Genomic DNA, 7,752 nt, shown 5'->3' on the forward strand with positions numbered 1-7,752 from the left:
CGGCTCTCTATATATTGTAACACCAGAAAAGGTAATGTGTGATGTCAGACTTAACAAGCGGATTGGTTTGAGCTGTTCGGGCTCAATTCACATTTCCAGGGTTCTCAGAAGCTGAAATCGTCAGAGTAAACTGTAAGTAATGGGTGTGTCACTAGGTATGGAGCTAGAATTGTGTCTTTATTACATGCGAGAAAATAAATGATCTGAGAGAAAAAAAAATTTGAGAGAAAAGGTTATCACACTGATAGCAAAGAAGCATTTCATGAGAGAAAAAAATTATATTTGAGAGAAAAAGTTTTCATACCAATAGCAAAAAATAATAATATTTGAGACTAAAAAAAGTTTTGAGAGAAAGCATTTTCTCATAGAACATAAAAAAGATATAAATTTGAATTTTTAAAAATTATTTCTGAGAAAGAAAAAAATCTCTCTCAAAATACTTTGAAAAGAATCTCAAATATATATTTTTGCAATCAGTGTGAAAACATTTTCTCAAAAAAAAAGTGTTTCTCTCAAAACGCTTTACTACGGAGCCCCCCATAGTCCCACTTTGTAAAAACAAAAATTATAACTATCTCGTGGCCTCAAGATAGTAACTCATGGCCTCAAGATAGTAACTCGTGGCCTCAAGATAGTAACCCGTGGCCTCAAGATAGTAACTCGTGGCCTCAAGATAGTAACTCATGGCCTCAAGATAGTAACTCATGGCCTCAAGATAGTAACTCGTGGCCTCAAGATAGTAACTCATGGCCTCAAGATAGTAACTCGTGGCCTCAAGATAGTAACTCGTGGCCTCAAGATAGTAACTCCTGGCCTCAAGATAGTAACTCGTGGCCTCAAGATAGTAACTCGTGGCCTCAAGATAGTAACTCATGGCCTCAAGATAGTAACTCTTGGCCTCCAAGATAGTAACTCATGGCCTCAAGATAGTAACTCGTGGCCGCAAGATAGTAACTCATGGCCTCAAGATAGTAACTCGTGGCCTCAAGATAGTAACTCGTGGCCTCAAGATAGTAACTCATGGCCTCAAGATAGTAACTCATGGCCTCAAGATAGTAACTCGTGGCCTCAAGATAGTAACTCGTGGCCTCAAGATAGTAACTCATGGCCTCAAGATAGTAACTCATGGCCTCAAGATAGTAACTCGTGGCCGCAAGATAGTAACTCATGGCCTCAAGATAGTAACTCGTGGCCTCAAGATAGTAACTCGTGGCCTCCAAGATAGTAACTCGTGGCCTCCAAGATAGTAACTCATGGCCTCAAGACAGTAACTCATGGCCTCAAGATAGTAACTCATGGCCTCAAGATAGTAACTCGTGGCCTCAAGATAGTAACTCGTGGCCTCAAGATAGTAACTCGTGGCCTCAAGATAGTAACTCGTGGCCTCAAGATAGTAACTCGTGGCCTCCAAGATAGTAACTCGTGGCCTCCAAGTTAGTAACTCATGGCCTCAAGATAGTAACTCATGGCCTCAAGATAGTAACTCGTGGCCTCAAGATAGTAACTCATGGCCTCAAGATAGTAACTCATGGCCTCAAGATAGTAACTCATGGCCTCAAGATAGTAACTCGTGGCCTCAAGATAGTAACTCATGGCCTCAAGATAGTAACTCATGGCCTCAAGATAGTAACTCGTGGCCTCAAGATAGTAACTCATGGCCTCAAGATAGTAACTCGTGGCCTCAAGATAGTAACTCGTGGCCTCAAGATAGTAACTCATGGCCTCAAGATAGTAACTCATGGCCTCAAGATAGTAACTCGTTGCCTCAAGATAGTAACTCGTTGCCTCAAGATAGTAACTCGTGGCCTCAAGATAGTATCTCGTGGCCTCAAGATAGTAACTCATGGCCTCAAGATAGTAACTCGTGGCCTCAAGATAGTAACTCATGGCCTCAAGATAGTAACTCATGGCCTCAAGATAGTAACTCGTTGCCTCAAGATAGTAACTCGTGGCCTCAAGATAGTAACTCATGGCCTCAAGATAGTAACTCGTGGCCTCCAAGATAGTAACTCATTGCCTCAAGATAATAACTCGTGGCCGCAAGATAGTAACTCATGGCCTCAAGATAGTAACTCGTGGCCTCAAGATAGTAACTCGTGGCCTCCAAGATAGTAACTCGTGGCCTCCAAGATAGCAACTCATGGCCTCAAGATAGTAACTCATGGCCTCAAGATAGTAACTCGTGGCCTCAAGATAGTAACTCGTGGCCTCCAAGATAGTAACTCGTGGCCTCGAAGATAGTAACTCGTGGCCTCAAGATAAGTGTACATAAAAGGAGAATGCACACCCTTTTATATACAGCTGCCACCCGCTTAAGACACTTCTTGTCAGGCTAATAGCTATGGATAGAGAGCATTTGATAAAGTTGTATTTTAATTTAGGGATGCGTTACCAGGATATACTGAACACACTTGCTTTGCAAGGGATTATTGTGAGTAAAAGGCAGTTAAAGATACACTCCACCGTTTTTTGAAATTGAGGTTATTCACTGTCTCCCCTACATTTAGATAGGTGGGCAAATGCATTTTTGACTCAGTGCATGCATTGTCTTAGTCTGGCAGCGCCGCCGAAGTAGCAGGCGAAGCACTGATGTCTACTATATTTGCTTCTTATTTATTAATCCAGGCAAATTTGTTGATGACATATTGATTAAAATGAAAATACAATTTATACAAAACGAAATTCACTTTAAAGAAAGGCTTTCTACAAAACAAAACTTAATAAGTGGTCAAAATCATGCCTGACCCATTCCGAATGTTTTCTGATATATTGGTCATCTTATGATCCTATCTTACTCATCTCATGCGGTTGCCTTTTCATATAATCAATATAGATGAAATAAAAAAAATTACATTATATTATTTAAACATAAATAGGAAACGTATGTTTAAGTTTTTTAACTTATATTTAAGCGTCACACCGCTCCGCTTTGCTCAAATGCTCTGGTATGTAGCCTATACATGCATGTGTGCGTGCATGTGGTGGAGGGGTGCGATTTTCGAATAATAATCAAATAATTCTTAGCAATCTTCGAATATTATATTTGCTTGAAAATTTTGTTTTGTATAAATTGTATCTTCTTTTTAAGCAATGTTTCATCAACAAATTTGCCTGGATTAATAAATAAGAAGCAAATATAGTAGACAATAATCAGGACACGGAGGCGCCAGCCCGTGAACTGGAGCGCGTCTTATAAATGAACCAAAACTCAGACCTGAGAAGTATATCTATAGAAAGCTCGAAATGTCTACTTTTAAACAAAACAATTAAAAACTAAAAGAAATTGGCTACTCTCTGTTTATGTAGGCAAATTCAAATGAAGTGTGCATTTCTCTCTATAGGCGCGTTCACTAGCTACTGCGAAGATGGCGAGTCTGCATCGTCAACATTATCTTTGCAGCCACTAAAATAGAAAACACTAGTTTATTTATAAACTATTAAAATGTTTCATGCATAATCATTACTTTTGCCGGTTCTTTGTGGCAAGCTTTATTTCAGGTGTTGCGTGATCTCTGCGCCCAAGTATCAGTGCTTCGCCTGCTACTTCGGCAGAGCTGCCAGACTAAGACAATGCATGGACTAAGTCAAAAATGCATTCGCCCACCTATCTAAATGTAGGGAAGACAATGAATAACCCGAATTTCAAAAAACGGTGGAGTGTATCTTTAACTGCCTTTTACTGACAATAATCCCTTGCAAAGCAAGCGTGTTCAGTATATCCTGGTAACGCATCCCTAAATTAAAATACGACTTTATCAAATGCTCTCTATCCATAGCTATTAGCCTGACAAGAAGTGCCTTAAGCGGGTGGCAGCTTTAGCGTGCACTTTCTGGTTTGGGGAGAAAAGCTGCTCCATTGTGCATTCTCCTTTTATATACACTTATCTTGAGGCAACGAGTTACTATCTTGAGGCCACGAGTTACTATCTTGAGGCCACCAGTTAGTATATCTTGAGGCCACGAGTTACTATATCTTGAGGCCATGAGATAGTTATAAGATTTTTTTTTTTTTACAAAGTGGGACTAGGGGGGCTCCGTACTTCCCTTTCAAGGGAACTCGAGCTGCGTCAAGCTGTGGGAACGCCTCTGCGTGTGTGCGTCATGAAGCACGTATGGAATCAGTCCAATGGAGAGACGGAACGTCATAGGCGGGTGACGTCATCGACCAGGAAACTATAAAGCACCCCCAAAACACAAGCGCGACAGCTTCTATGCCTTCAGTGAGCGCAATATGTGGATCTGTCTCAAGTGTTTTTGTCTGTCACTAAGCAGGAGTTTCAATATTTCAAAAAACGATATATATATATATATTTATATTATATTGAGAGACAATGGCGAGCGAACAACAATTTAAGAAGTGTGTTCCTCCCTGCTGGCACTATTTAACTGTCGGGGATACACACAGCTTATGTGTTGTTTGTTTGGGAGTGCAGCATGCCCAGTCAGCTCTCGAGGGGGCTGATTGTGAGCATTGCGAGCGTTTGCCTCTTAGAACGCTCCGCTCCCGTCGATCACTCTTTGAGGAGAATGGTTCGGTTCGCGATCCCCGCGGATCGGGTCCCGCTTATGCCGAGGCTGAGCGGCGACGTCATTCGTGGGGATCGCAGATGGATCTAACAGCGGGGCTTGAGACGGGCTTTGCCCTATCTCAGCCCTTACCTGTTAGATCCAGTGCCTCAGTCTCGGGTTCGGAAGCACGCTCTGCGGTTTCTTCCCCCCGAACTGAGGCCCCAGTACTGCAACTATCCAGTTCTGAGGATCTGGATGTTGTTAGTTCTGGATGCGGGAGATGACGATGATTCGCCATCTCGCTCTCCCGAAAGTGAGGAGCTTATGGAGGTGCTCACTCATGCTGTTTCTAAATTAAGCATCGAGTGGCCAGCTGTTAGGCAGGAGTCTAGAGAAAAATCTAAATTAGATGAAAGATTTTTGCCTTCCCGTTCTCAACCTCCACGCCGGTGCTTGCCCTTCTTCCCTGATCTCCACACAGAGGTTTCGAGATCGTGGAAAAAGCCGGTCTCTTATCGTGTTTTTACCCTCAAACGTCCACTTATTCAAACATTGTGGGGGCTAAATCTCATGGTTATGGGGCGATGCCCAAAGCAGAAGAGGCGCTTGCTAGTCATCTTTCTGCTGAAGCTGCATCTTCTTTTAAAGCACCACTTTTACCCTCTAAGCCTCTTAGAAGTACATCAGCTTTAGTGGGTAAGGCGTATTCGGCGGCCGGTCAAGCCTCGGCGTGCCTGCACACGATGTCCATCTTGCAGGCATACCAGGCTGACTTATTAAAGGATGTGAGTGACACTCAAGAGGTCAGCACTGACGTAGTTCGCGAACTGCGTCCGGCTGCAGATTTATCTCTGCGCACCACCAAGGAGTCGGCCAAGCTAATGGGCCGTACTACTGCAGCCCTGGTGGCCGCAGAGAGTTATCTATGGTTAAATCTCTCTGGCATGAAAGAAAAAGACAAAGCTTTTCTTTTGGACGCTCTGCTCTCTCCTCATGGTCTTTTTGGTTATTCTGTCAATACTGTCATAGATAGATTTCAGGAAGAGAGGAAACAGTCGGCAGCGTTTCAGAAATTTATGCCTCTTAAAATTCATATCCCCGGTACTGCTGGGCGGGAGCAGTCCAGGCCGTCAGTCAGCTCCTCACATAGGGCGCAACAGAGTGTCGCGTCTCGCGCTCCCCCTTCCAAACAGTGGGACCAGACGCGGCACTCTCAGCTGAAGTCTTCTGGCAAAACTGATCTGAGGACAGTTATTATGGCCAAGAAGGCTTCGGCAAAGAAGAAGTCCTGACGCCTCAGGATGCTGAGGGCTGTCCCTGCCGTGGGAGAGAGGTGTTCACCGTATTACACGGTGCCCGCTCTTCTTCGGTGCCCTCAGGGGCCCGTTCTGCCAACCCCGCCTTCATGCCGGGGCACAGACGGTCCCAGCGGGCGCTTTCCCGAGGGGCGCTCGCCCCCTCTGAGGAGGGTCTCAGAGCAGTTAAGCCAGTCGTTCCCTGCCGGTGCGCCGTTACAGGGCGCTGTGTTTGCTGCTCAAGTTACACCAGAGGCCAGTCTCGAGAGACTGGTTCCCTTAGTAGTATTTCTGGCAGAGTGGAAAAGCCTTCCAAAAATATCTCAGTGGGTTCTGCACACAGTAAAAAAGGGTTATGCTATCCAATTCAGGTGTCGTCCACCAAAATTCAGAGGGGTTCTGCCCACAGTGGTGGGCCCCGAGCAGGCTCTGGTAATGGAACAAGAGGTGAAAGCGCTCCTTCAAAAGGAGGCTATAGAACGGGTTCCTCCTCCCAGTTTGGAGTCAGGTTTTTACAGCCGATATTTCATCGTTCCAAAGAAGGATGGGGGGTTGCGTCCAATTTTAGATCTGCGCCTGTTGAATCGCTCGGTAGGGAAACTAAAAATCAAGATGCTCAATATCAAGCAGATCGTGTCACAAATCAGATCCGAGGACTGGTTTGTCACGATAGATCTGAAGGACGCGTACTTCCATATTTCCATCCTTCCACAACACAGGAAGTTCCTGAGGTTCGCCTTCGGGGGCGAGGCGTACCAGTACAAGGTTCTTCCATTTGGCCTAGCTTTATCTCCCCGCACTTTCACGAAATGCATGGATGCAGATTTAGTGCCCCTGAGGTTTCAGGGCATTCGTATCCTCAATTACATCGACGAGTGGTTGATTTTAGCTCAGACAGAGCAGATGGCGGTTCAGCATCGAGATGTCGTTCTCGCTCATATAAGAAAGTTGGGGTTGAGGCTGAACGCAAAGAAAAGTGTATTATCTCCTTCTCAGAAGACCACTTTTCTGGGCGTCGTTTGGGATTCGGTCTCGATGCGGGCGCGACTTTCTCCGACCCGCATCGCTTCGATTCTTTCAGCTATGAAACAAGTAAAGCTAGGCCAGCTACTCACTGTAAAACAGTTTCAGAGACTGTTGGGTCTGATGGCAGCAGTGTCCAACGTTATACCTTGCGGCCTGTTGTACATGAGACCACTGCAATGGTGGCTCCGGACCAAGGGATTCTCCCCGAGGGGAAATCCCCTACGCACGATCAAAGTCACGCGGTGCTGCCTTCGTGCTCTGGTCATGTGGAAAGAAACCTGGTTCCTATCCAAAGGGCCTGTGTTGGGGGCTCTTTGTCTAGGGTTAGATACGTAACCGAGACGTTTTCTTTGCTCTCGATGCAATTTCTTGCTCTCGTGTCAGGATTTTGCATTCGCTGTGAAAATTGTGTCATGGGCGGGGCCACGTTCCTATTGAGCGAGGAGTTGTCGTCATAGATACAGTCAGCATCTAGTCATAGTTGGGGGCATGGTCGGCGTGGGGGAAAACACCGTGAACGTTGTGTGTATTTGAATGTTCAAAAATGTCGTATTGCGAGTCTTTGACGACTGCCGACCGGTACATTGCAAAATTAACTGCAATACATTATGATTGCCCTTATTTAATTAAAAACTGGATCAATGACCCAACCAAATGGCCGGAGGTGTCGTTTCCAGACATATTTTGTCTGGTTGAATCTCCAGGTAAGACATCGCGGTAGCCGTAGCGGTAACATTAGCCTATAACTCAATCAACTTTCATATATGTTGCAAACTGTAACTCCATAAAACCTTGTCACTTACCAATTGTACGTATGCTTCACTCCAAACTATTAATCCTTTTGTAAAACGGTGATCACTGTAGTACGAGGTTGCCGAGGGACTGTGCTGACAGTGATCCCTAACTCACACACTGCAGTCTG

The sequence above is a fragment of the Siphateles boraxobius genome, unplaced genomic scaffold (genome assembly GCF_051911475.1).
Source record: "Siphateles boraxobius isolate OS27281-9 unplaced genomic scaffold, OSU_SipBor_1 70, whole genome shotgun sequence".
Classification (NCBI taxonomy): domain Eukaryota; kingdom Metazoa; phylum Chordata; class Actinopteri; order Cypriniformes; family Leuciscidae; genus Siphateles; species Siphateles boraxobius.